This window comes from Nothoprocta perdicaria, unplaced genomic scaffold, assembly GCF_003342845.1.
Source record: "Nothoprocta perdicaria isolate Ctin4 unplaced genomic scaffold, notPer1 scaffold_79, whole genome shotgun sequence".
NCBI lineage: Eukaryota > Metazoa > Chordata > Aves > Tinamiformes > Tinamidae > Nothoprocta > Nothoprocta perdicaria.
In genome coordinates, this window is record NW_020456076.1 from 2,310,446 (window position 1) to 2,323,633 (window position 13,188).

At 40.4% G+C, this 13,188-nt stretch overlaps 1 protein-coding gene and 1 non-coding gene across 2 annotated transcripts in view; one reads left to right on the forward strand and one right to left on the reverse strand.

Annotated features, from left to right (window-relative positions):
- CPED1 (cadherin like and PC-esterase domain containing 1) overlaps window positions 1-13,188 on the reverse strand; it is a 132,524-nt gene that overhangs the window by 39,457 nt on the left and 79,879 nt on the right. The gene's annotated exons all lie outside the window — the stretch shown is intronic.
- TRNAM-CAU lies at window positions 8,839-8,910 on the forward strand. The gene has a single exon. It is a non-coding gene; the product is annotated as a tRNA-Met (tRNA).

Below are 13,188 nucleotides of genomic sequence, written 5' to 3' on the forward strand. Positions count from 1 at the left end.
ATCACATCATTCCCAGAGGCTTGCATTTAAAAGACTGCTGTTAAGAAAGTGGGATATTGTATATTGTAAAATCATCACATAATCACAGCAATAAAAATGAATGATATTTTTGGCTCCAATCCACCAGAGTTTCCAGATGCTCTGCAAAATGCACAGTCTACAGTCTGTACTCAGTTACAATGGCTCCGGTTACTTCACTTGGGTTACTCCAGATTGGCAGAGCAACAGCTGAATGCAAGCTTAATCCTTGCTTGCAATGATAAAATAAATAAATAAATGAAAGTTTAAGGAAAAAACTATAAGTTTAAAACTGAAGAAATCTGTTTCATAATAACACACAGCACTCAACCTAACATAAAATAAGTTCATGAACATAAGCAAAATGAAGACAATAAACTGTGCTAAGCCCTCCTGTGTTGCCATGCTAAAGTTTTCTGTTCTTTGACATGCAAACATTTCGTGCAGGGTAGTGTCAATTTCTCTGAAGGAAGTTTCAAAAGCTCACAGCCTCAGTTTGCCTTCATTTCGTTTGGAACATGTATTAGTCACCAAATATAATTTCAAAAGGCTTCTGGGTGTTCATTATTGGTTTTGAAAATCTACTCTAGTCACGTGTCCAAATCCTTTTGAAATCTATGGCCAAAGGTGGACAGAGAACTGAAATCTGTATTTGCTAATGTGTATTTTTCAAAAAGACTGAAGGTTTGGATTCTGCCAGTCAAGTACTTTCCATATCACAGCACAGACTCTTTCCAAACCGGAGAAATAGAGCATTATATCTTGGACACTGCAAGTTAAGGACATCTACATACGCACACACATTGCATACACAATGCAAGTTTCTCCTGCTGTGATATGCAATTCTTCATCTACTGTCTAGCTGATGTTCTTCAGTATATAAGATGTTATACATTTTGTCCTTAAAGGACTGAGGTGAATGAGGAGGAGGGAAGGTAGAACATTGTCTTATAATACCTGCTGCTCTCTGTTTGTATGTCTGGGGGGAAGTAATATTGGGAACTATCTGCTTTCACAGAATCACAGAATGCTTGAGGTTGGAAGGGACCTCTAGAGATCATCTAGTCCAACCCCCCCTGCTGAAGTAGGGACACAGTAGTAAAGCACATACAGGCGGGTTTGGAACATCTCCAGAGAAGGAGACTCCACAACCTCTCTGGGCAGCTTGTTTGCTTGGTTCGCTACCAGCCCCTAAAATGGTAGATGATTTGGTGTTCTAGTTAAGGGTGTGGTAACTCTCCTTTGCAACAAGAGTTAAAATGGCATCAGCACAATGGTTCACTCTATTTGGTGGCTCACTACCTGATCAGGGGGATATTCCAGCCTTATGTATTCACCTTCCATGTTTTTCTGGGGCAAACCAATGTATCTTCAAGTTAAAAGTTTTCATGACATCTTCATGATGTGGGACTGAGCACTGTGGAACAGGAAAGCTAATGAGAACAAAGTCTGAAATGTGCTTGACAGTCCTTGAGCTGTCTCAGTAATTGAGTTGATGAATTCACTTAGGATGACTCTGAACACCAGCTTATTCAGAGCAAATGCCATCTCATTCCCTCAACCAGTTTACATTCTCCTAACAAGATAACAGAAAGATGAAGGGAAAAACAAATGGAAGAAAATTAAGTTCCACAAAACTTTAGGTAGGAGAGACTAAATACCTTAATCCTGCATTATTATTATTATTATTATTATTATTATTATTATTATTATTATTATTATTATTATTATTATTATTTGGGGCCTTGGTGACGGAGGATGCCGAGAAGGCAGAGTTACTAAATGCCTTCTTTGCCTCTGTCTTTACTGCTAAGACGACCTCCCATGAACTGCAGGGCTCAAATGGAAGAGATGTAAATGGGCTACAGGAAGACCTTCTGTGGGTTGAGAAGGATTGGGTTAGGGATCACTTAGGCAAACTGGACACTCAAAAATCTACGGGCCCGGATGGGATGCACCCAAGAGTGCTGAGGGAACTGGCCGAGGTTATTGCTCAGCCTCTCTCCATCATCTTTGAGAGCTCCTGGAGAGCAGGGGAGGTGCCCGAGGACTGGAAGAGAGCCAACGTCACTCCAGTCTTCAAAAAGGGCAAGAGGGAGGAGCCGGGCAATTACAGGCCGGTCAGCCTCACCTCTGTCCCTGGAAAGGTGATGGAGCGGTTCATCCTAGAGAGAATCTCCGGGCACATGGCGGAGAAGAAGCTGCTGAGGAGCAGTCAGCATGGATTCACCAAGGGGAAGTCATGTCTGACGAACCTCATAGCCTTCTATGATGGGATGACAGGCTGGCTGGACGAGGGGAGAGCAGTGGATGTTGTCTACCTTGACTTCAGCAAGGCTTTTGACACTGTCTCCCATAATATCCTCATATGGAAGCTCCAGGAGAGTGGACTAGATGAGTGCACGGTGCGGTGGATCGAGGACTGGCTGCATGGCAGAGCTCAGAGGGTGGTGATAAATGGGGCCGAGTCCAGTTGGAGGCCTGTGGCCAGTGGTGTCCCCCAGGGGTCAGTACTGGGCCCAGCGCTCTTCAATTTGTTCATCAATGACCTGGACGAGGGCATGAGCAAGTTTGCAGATGACACCAAGCTGGGTGGAGTGGCCGACACTCCGGAGGGCTGTGCTGCCATCCAGAGGGACCTGGACAGGCTGGTGAGTTGAGCAGAGAGGAACCTCATGAGGTTCAACAAGGACAAGTGCAGGGTCCTGCACCTGGGGAGGAATAACCCGCGGCACCAGTACAGATTAGGGGTGGACCTGTTAGAAAGCACCTCCACAGAGAGGGACCTGGGAGTCTTGGTTGACACCAAGTTAACCATGAGTCAGCAGTGTGCCCTAGTGGCCAAGAAGGCCAATGGGATCCTAGCCTGCATCAGGAGGAGTGTTGCCAGCAGGTCAAGGGAGGTGATTCTGCCCCTCTCCTCAGCTCTGGTGAGGCCGCACCTGGAGTACTGTGTGCAGTTCTGGACTCCACAGTATAAGAGGGATGTGGAGCTTCTGGAGAGGGTCCAGAGAAGAGCAACCCGGATGATTAAGGGAATGGAACATCTCTCGTACAAAGAGAGACTGAGTGAGCTGGGCCTCTTTTCTCTGGAGAAGAGACGGCTCAGTGGGGATATGATTAATATGTATAAGTTCAGGTAGGGAGAATGCAGGGAGGAAGGGGACAAGCTGTTTTCACTGGTGGCCAGCGACAGGACGAGGGGTAATGGCCACAAGCTGGAGCACAGGAAGTTCCGTCTCCAGGTGAGGAGCAACTTCTGTACTGTTAGGGTGACAGATCAGTGGAACAGGCTGCCCAGGGAGGTTGTGGAGTCTCCTTCTCCTGGGCAAGCTCCGAAGGTGTGGGATAGATGAGTGGACGGGGAGGTGGWTTAGGAATTGGCTCGATGGCAGGGTGCAGAGAGTGGTTGTCAATGGTGCGGAGTCCAGCTGGAGGCCTGTACTTAGTGGTGTCCCCCAGGGGTCAGTTCTCGGTCCGGTCCTGTTCAACTTATTCATTAACGACCTGGATGAAGGGCTGGAGTGCTCCCTCAGCAAGTTTGCCGACGATACCAAACTGGGTGGAGTAGCTGATAGCCCTGAGGGCTGTGCTGCCATCCAGAGGGACCTGGACAGACTGGAGGACTGGGCGGCGAGAAACCTCATGAGGTTCAACAAGGGCAAGTGCAAGGTCCTGCACTTGGGGAGGAATAACCCTGGACACCAGTACAGATTAGGGGTGGACCTGCTGGAGAGCAGCCCCGCAGAGAGGGACCTGGGTGTCATGGTGGACGACAAGTTGACCATGAGGCAGCAGTGTGCCCTGGTGGCCAAGAAGGCCAACGGGATCCTGGGGTGCATTAAGAAAAGCGTCTCCAGCAGGTCGAGGGAAGTGATCATCCCCCTCTACTCAGCCCTGGTGAGGCCACATCTGGAGTACTGCGTCCAGTTCTGGGCTCCCCAGTACAAGAGGGATGTGGAGCTGCTGGAGAGAGTCCAGCGCAGGGCTACCAGGATGATCAGGGGCCTGGAACATCTACCATATGAACAAAGGCTGAGAGAGCTGGGTCTGTTCAGCCTGGAGAAGAGGAGGCTGAGGGGGGACCTGATCAGCGTGTATAAATACCTCAAGGGAGGCAGTGAGGAGGAGGGGGGCGGCCTCTTTTCAGTGGTGGGCAGGGACAGGACTAGAGGAAATGGCTTCAAACTGAAGCATCGGAAGTTCCACAGGAACTTAAGGAAGCATTTCTTCACTGTGAGGGTGACAAAGCACTGGAACAGGCTGCCCAGAGAGGTTGTGGAGTCTCCTTCTTTGGAGATCTTTAAAACCCGCTTGGATGCAGCCCTGTGCCACGTGCTCTAGGTGACCCTGCGTGAGCAGGGGGGTTGGACTCGATGACCTCTGAGGTCCCTTCCAACCTTCGGCATTCTATGATTCTATGATTCTATGATTCTCTGGAGGTCTTCAAAACCTGCCTGGATGCCACCCTGTGTCACATGCTGTAGGTGTGCCTGCTTGGGCAGGGAGGTTGAACTAGATGATCTCTAGAGGTCCCTTCCAACCTTAAATATTCTGTGATTCTGTGATTATTATTATTATGACGTTGGGTGCTACATTCCCTAATTCACGGTAACAGCCAAAATGTTGGAGTGGAACAGAGAATGCACAGATGAACAAGGAGTAGCAGTGGCAGAGGTTACCACTGTTGTACATAAAAGCAGCTTCCGATATCAGAAATAAAATACTGAAATACCAGTGCATGTGCACCTGCCAGGGTCTGAGACTTTCTGCTGTAGATGTTTTTCTTGCATTGCTCTTCTGTTCAGTGAACTTGTTTTTTGTAGAGACAACTGTAGTACTTTCCTTTGTTCCCTGTAACCTATCTAGAGTATTTTGGTCTCAAGGTTACTGAAACACAAATAAATTCCTCAGTCATATGTTCCTGCCATTTGTTTTGTGGCATACGGTATGCGCACTGCAGAGATCTATCTTGTGCATCCACAGGCATACTTCTCTTTCTAATACAATAGTCCGAGGTTTGTGTTTTACGCAGCCTAATGTCATTCTGCTTGCAGAATACCAAAGCTTAAGTGAATAGCTAGCAGTATCCAGCAGCAACGTCTTAACTGCTATCTCTACAGATTTTCCATTGGAATGAGAGAAAAATCCAATAGTTGTGTATTTGTAAACAATTCCCTGAAATAATTCATCACATTAATTTCTGATAAAATAACAAAAGAGACATTTTAAGCCTAAATGAGCATTTTTGACTCAGTTTCAAACTGATGAAATACATGTTGACTCTTATACTCAGAGCAGATACCTTATTGCTGAGAAAGAATTTTTTGTTTCTGGGAAAAGACTGAATCATGATTCACTCAGCATATGATATGTTCCCGTAATGATGGGATAAAAAATAACATACTTTTTATTTTTCTTAACCTCATGGAACCTTAAAGATTCTTAAAGTAAGGCAATTACCTTACCTTAAAGTAAGGCAATTCTGCTAGTGGATGTACTATAGATATATATTTTTTGACACTAGAAAAAAGGATGGGTTCTAAATGTACCTTTCTCATAAACACCAAGCATTTTTACAATAGTTCATGCAGACAAACCATCAGAATATTTTAAATGAATGTGCAGGTGAATACAAAGATCTCCTTACTGAGAATAGCAGACGAAGTGCAACTTGTCACCGTGACGGTCTACCAATATCATAAAAACTTGCAGTTACACCTGCAACCAACTGAAATATGGAAATATGAGGAAAGGTAAAGAAATCTTCCAGTTTCCTGCGCAAAATCAGCAGTCTTCACTCCAAGTGGAGGCTGAGAGCTTATAAGAATTTAATTTCTTTTTTAAATAGGATAATTTGAGACAGCATGTTTCCGACACTTTAAGAGGAGAGTTTTCAACAGGGGAGAGGTAGATAATGACAGTTGCTCCACAAGAGCCAAGTAATTATTGACTGTGGAAAAACAAAGAATTAACTAAGAGTGGAAAGCAAAGAAATTTATAGTGGACCATTAAAGCCAGTATCTCTAACAGTTCCTTGGTGTTTTATTATTCAACAGACCCATGCATTCCACTCCTATAAGAGTATTTCACAAGTGTCTCCTAAGGACTAATGTTAAAAAAAAAGATATTTACAGTTTGTTACCAAACAACGGGCTTGTACCCAAATCCCCACTATACTTAAATAGCAGAGAAGTATCAAACTCAAAATGCCTAGCTACACACTCCTTGCAAGTTTCAGAACATGTGATTACAGATTCTAAATCAGAATCCAGATCCAGGTATTCATGGCTGTACTGGTCTGTAACTGTCATGTGAATTTTGACTTTTTAGCAACAGGATACAAATTTTGACTTTAAAAAGACCAACTAACCAACCAAAAACTACACCCTGTAGAGCATTACAAAACGATATCATAAAATTCTAATACAAAGATTATAAGACACATCTGTGTCTTTTTTTTTTGATGTTTTTCTAAAATTCAACACAAACATATATGCTGATAATGATTCTTGCTGTATAGCTTCTTTTTTCTTAAATTCTATAGTGGGATTTCCAAATGCTCATGAAGATCTCAGTCTAGCCTCTGTGCTCATTACACAATCAGCTGCAGAATTCCAGGTGTTTACTCCAAGGTTAGGCTTGTTAACTCATGCATTACAAAGAATACAAAGGTTTGGCAGAGGAAGAACCTGAAGTATTTAACTGAAGTATTGAACAAACAGAAAGGAACAGTAACAGGAGTGGTTGACTTGATAACAGAAATGAATATCCTGTAGATCTCTGACATTTAAAGTTAGATGTTTACTATAGAACTTAAGAAAGGAAGCACATAAAATCCTATTTGCCCAAATACAGAAGGTTCATTTTGCAAAACGCCAAAGTATTTTGTTATTAAAAAAATGGAAAATGCCTCAATCATCAATTGATCAGGCAAAGCTTTCTCCGAACATTTTTTATTCTCCTCTGTAGGACACCTACTTAATAGCTGAAAACATTTGATTTAATACTGCTGGCAAAATGCTTTTACGAAGGTGTTTTAAAAGGTGCATGAAAGGTATTATTTTATTCTTCTGTTCATAAATGAATGCTAGTAGACATATTGCTGCTTACTATTCAATAATTATTTATAACCATTTAATAAAAACAAATATTAGTTTCTGATTTGTGCCATGACACTTGCTACAACTAATAATCCAAGCAGTAGGTATTCAAAGGTACCACTTAAAATAATTAGCCAAATATGATGCTTAGAAGATAAAGACTCAGTAACTTTTAACAAAAACACAAACCAGTAATTATTTTTTCCTTATCCTTTGATTACTAGTTCTTCATACCAAAACTTTTTTTTTTTTTTTGATTTTGCACATGCACACACATTACTTGCACACTGGATGCACTTCCTTTTCTACTCTGATATCACTTTCTTCCACCCATCCCAGCCATTTATGTTTGAGGAAATCAGTGAGAAATAATCGAGTGACAGCAGATGTGCTATCGATTTATAAAGAATTCAGGAAATTCCAGCATGAAACTGATTTGGAGGATTAAGGATCCATATATAAGCAATTCCTTGATATTTATTGATAAACAAAACATTGAAAATATTGGCTCTTTATCATTAGATATACGTATTTATCAATGGGTTATCGATACATCTGCCTTGATGAACTATTACAATAGATATTTAAATATTTGTATATAAGCTGTTAGACAGCATGGAAATAAGTATTATCTTTTCCTATTCAAATAGCAAATCATTCTTGTAAATATCAAAGCATGTCACCATGAAAAAGAGCAAAAAGAATCAGAAGACAAAAATCAAGAGCACTGATAGGCACCACAAATACATTTCTGTTTTAGATATGTAAGTAAGTACTGATTGTCCTGTTTCAACACTGGACAAACATGAACATGGATGTAATTATACAAGTCCCAGACCTAATAAATTCTACTTAAGACTTTGGGCCTCTTTGCAGAGATGAGGACATATGGTATTATTCAGAACAAGTTATCCAACTGACCTCAGTGGAAAGGTCCACAGTATGTGAAGTGAAGCATGCATATTTCCTTGCAAAAAAGACTCTAAATCTTCATATTTTACATCTGAAGCCTCACAAGCCATGGGGATTAAAGCTATCCTCAAGTATTTTCTGGGTATTTTTGTTGTCACCATATTGTTGCTTAGTTTCTGCATTCTATTAGCATTCTCTTTTGTCTTCTTAGAATTTACTTGGCAGTTCCCAAACATATTTGCTAATGTCAGAATCAATTTTTATCACATCCACCCTCTCTCACAATAAAAGCTGGAAGTGTCAAGTGTCTGTCTTAAAAAAGAATAGTAAAAACATGAAATGCAAATCATGCAACCTGTCAAACATTGCATCTCTTGATAATGCGGTTCTGATAAACTATGTAATCATTTTATTTAGTAATGCTTATCTTTACCTGTGATGTGACAACAAAAAACATCCAGGGTTTGATATCAGTACTAAAATACAGGTGTCTGGTGCTACTTTGTGCACTAAGGTGTACAAAGATGATCTCTAGCATACGATACAGTTACAAAGCTTGGGCAGGAATGACACAGGCCCTCTTTGAAATTAACAGGTGAAATATAATATTTAGATCCTGATCAGATAAGATGTGCATATCCATGCAACTGAATTGCTCACCTCTTTTCTCTGGACTCTTTTTATATTGCCGTCCCCAGAAGGTTCTTTAATCCTTCTCTAAAGTATTTAAACTTATTTAGTCATAGATATTTGCTCACATATAGATATTTGCACACATAGATATTTGCCACTCTGCTCACACAAGAGCAGAGTGGCGCAGAGGGAGCGTGCTGGGCCCATAACCCAGAGGTCGATGGATCGAAACCATCCTCTGCTAAATATTTATGGACATAAGCTGGAATGCGGGAAGTTCTGTCTCCAGGTGAGGAGGAACTTCTTCACTGTGAGGGTGACAGAGCAGTGGAACAGGCTGCCCAGGCTGTGGAGTCTCCTTCTCTGGAGGTGTTCAAAACCTGTCTGGGTGCCACATGCTCTATGTGTGCTCGCTTGAGCGGGAAGGTTGGACTAGATGATCTCTAGAGGTCCCTTCCAACCTTGAATATTCTGTGATTGGCCATAAGTCCACCTATCTACATCTAAAATCTGAATGTTCTTGTACCTGTACAACCTTATGGCCCAATTGCCATTTTCTATCAGCCCTGACAGGCCATATCTATTATTCTATTGATAATAGCAGTCACTTCCAGTTTCCCCTATACCTCTCTCTCTCTCTGGTAAAACACTGTGCTCATCACTCCTAGAATACTCTCATAGATATTAGATATGATAAATTCTCCAACATCAACGACTTGTGCCAGTCCCTCTCATACTTGACCACCTTCTTGAAAAGGAATGTAAAAACCCATAGTGCAAGTGCAGTGCACAGGAAGTGTAGACCTAACATAAACAGATGATTCTATTAAAAAATAATTCCCTTTCTCACATATGAATCACGAATACACTGAAGGGTGTGATTTGAGAATTTCTCAGAAAAAAACTGCTAGCCATAATGGTAATAGATATAGAGGTCAATACTCATTTACAGCAAAGGAATAATAGAATGACAGAACAAGACATAAGCCCACCTGTACCTCTCTCATTCTCAAATTCTTTACTGAAGCCTAGAGGATCTCTCTGTATGGTTGGCTCACTATCATGCCTGTTGCACTTTCCATGCCATGCTCAGACATTAAGTCACTCACAACTGGTCTTTCTCAAATAAGCTCCACAAGCCTTTGATCTGTTTTCTACAAGGCTTTCCAGAAGACATTGGCATCTGTATATTTCAGACAACACTGATGGAATGAGATTTATGAGTAACTTCTGTCCTCTGAAGCAGTCTGGTTGAAAGCCATACAATGGAAAACTTAGGATGGACAACAAAAGACTCTGTCCTTCCTAAAGCTTTTGGGAAAAGATATTTTTTAATATGAAAACTGCTGCCAGTGTGGTCAGCAGATGAAGGCTGAAAGCTTCTGACTTAAGATCCCAAGTGTAGTAAATATGAATGTTGAATACCTTTAACCTGATTACCATGCAGTGCAGCTTCTGGGAGATGCTTTCAATGGAATCTTAAAATCCACACATTTTATTACCAAGTACTAGCATTGGCTTCAAAGCAACAACTGTCTGAGTTTCCAGTATCTGCCTATATTAATAATAACAATAATAATAATAATAATAATAGACAAAAATAATATTTAATAAAGAGATCTCATGTTACTAAACTTAAGGAAGCAGATACAGTAGTGAAATGCCTTTGTCTTCTTTGAAGTATAGGGAGGTATGCCTTGATTTTCAGCAAGTAGGCTGACTGCGTCTTCACCAAAAAGCCAAGTTTTCATTCCAAGAATGAAGGTATATACTAACTAGGAAGCTATAAAATAGTGGGTAATATCTTTTAGATGCCATTAAAAGGCCAAGGTAATTTTATCCCAAACCCACATTCACCTAATAAAGCATTCAGGCACTCCATTTTGTTTCTGTCATGAATCTCACTTTTTCTATGCAAAATTAGTTTAAGCTGGTGACTGTTTTTATTGCAACATCTTGTGACTAATTTACGTAACAGATTTTACTGTTTACTGTTACTGATGACGTAAAACAAATTTACGTCCACTGGGTCGATTTTTCATTGTCTTTGAGAAACTGTAATGTCTGAAATTCCTTACCCTGAAGTGCTATTGGCTAAGAGCCTTGATTCTAACCTGACTACTACTTCTTTAATATGACTGATTTAAACTACATGTGTCTTGATTTATTTCTGCACACTGCAAATCAGGACCTTTTCTCATACACAAACCATTCTGAATTCTCCTATAATATGCTGCATTATCTTCTGTAACCATGTATCTTGACAAGATTTACAGGTAGTACAGTTTGTACAGTTAAACAAACTAGATTGAAAGCACCATAACCTGTGTGCAAGGGTCTGAATTCCACATGGCTCACTTGCTCTATAAAGTAACAGTATCTGTTGAGATGATCGTGTTTTTATAGTCCTTTCTCTTTGCCAAATACATGCAGTAGGAAGTTTTCCTCTGCTCTTTTGTGATCTTCTTTGTTGCTCTCTTATTTCATGACCTCTGAGTTAATCCTTCTATTCTTTCTATTAGCAAGTTTAAGCAGGCAAACTTCAAACAGACTAGCAATGGGTCACAAGGTTTAATGGGCACGTAGATAATCATCTAAATTACATTTTTGGAGCTGATGGGCTAGACAGGCTTAGAGAGTAACTTTACCAGCTTTTGCTGTTAATCAGCAAGGATTGTGTGTCTCCATACATATCTGCCTTTGCCTGCTTCCCTGAGGGGCTGGGTCATACTGACTGATTAGCAAAGGCAGCTGCATTAGCTTTCTTCTCCCACAAAGTGTGTTATGGAGGCCCAAATGACTTGAAAGGCAAATGTGACCACATTCAAACACCAAACACTCTCTTCTCATCACTGTGGAATTGTTAGCCCTCTGCTCACAGATTATGATACTCGGCACAGCAGTTGTTGCCAGCTCTCATGATCTGTTAACACTTACGAAGTTTCATACTGAAGCTCTTCTTTCACCTCTATTGTGGTATCATCAAGGATAAAATTCAACAGACTCTTTTACTTTTTTTTTCTGATTAATTTGAGAGCAGTACTTGAGCTGAAAGGGATACAGTAATTGAATTGTCAGTAGTGAATGCCCTGGATTTCAGCTTTGAGACGCTATGGAGGGATGGGTAAAGAGGATACTAATTTTTCTTAGTATATAGAAGATCTTATGGCTAACAAAATAACAACGGGTATAAACTGTGAGCCTGACTTTCTTGGTGAAGATACTTACAAAGCAAAGTTAATGTTTCAAGTCTGAGTCATTCTTTGTCTTATATTAGTGGCTGTGTTTTTTTTATCTATCTTGATTCCAAAAGGAACAAGAAGCAGTAGAGAGTTGTATTCCTAACTTTGGCAGAGTTTGTCCTTCTGGTGTTAGGCTCCTATTTACTAATAAATACTTCCAGTGATTCATTTTATTGCTTTTTTTTTACATATTTTTAAATAAACATGAAACCAGACCTATTAAATTATGATTAGCCATACACTAAGTATCTTAAGTATGTACAACATAGGCCAATATCAGCACTTCATAAAAGAGTAAAAACTTTTAAAAGTATTTATAAATCTACACAGAAAGGAATCTGACTAAGTATTTAAGAAATAAAACAACATTCTATTTTGGGTCTGAGTTAAGAACTTTCCGCAATAGCAACAAACTCCTAAGGAAAAAAAAACATAATAATCATTTCCTTAGGTTGAGCTTTCAGAAAGAAACCTGTATTCTGATTTCCCACAAGTTTTCTATAGATATATCTGTGGGTTTTTTTGTGACTTAATTCAACTACTTTGATTAGTACTGGAGCAATACATGAATTAGGCAAAATACTTCTATGATTTTCCAAAATGAAGCACCTCTTTTATTAAGCACCTCAATGAAGATGACCAAATTTCCCAATTTTTCTGTGACAGTTTCAGAATGCAATGGCTACCCATATAGGGGGTAGGTTGTGATAAATCTTCAGGGCTCAATTTTGTTTTCATTCAAATATGGAATTTTGTTTTCATTCAAATATGGATTTTTCCTATTTTGTTTTTGGATGGCAGCATTGGGAACTTATCTACTCTTGATGTTGCAGTGCTCTTCATTAGCTGTTTCATTAAGAATAGAGCTGGTCAAATCCATATGCAGGATGATATAATCTAGGGTAGGATTTCAATAATATGAGGATCTGTTTTTCTTTACAAACACAACGCACAGAAACAAAAGATCTGAATTTCAAATTTGGAAGAAATGTTGGTCTTTGCACAGCCACAGTACCAGCAAATGTGACAGCAGAATCACAAGGAGTTTGACTGCCTGGATGCTGCACAGCACCGTTTCCTCCGCCTGCACTGGTTTACTCAGAGCCAGCCACAGCACTGTACAGTCATGCCAGCAATTCCACCAGTGTCACCACTTACACAGAAAGATATAACTAGAGTACTAGGGATTCCTGGTACTCTTGAAAGAAACAAAAGTCCATAACTGATAATAACTAAAAAAAAAAGATGTTTGATCTGCTTTTTCCAGAGCACATTGTTTT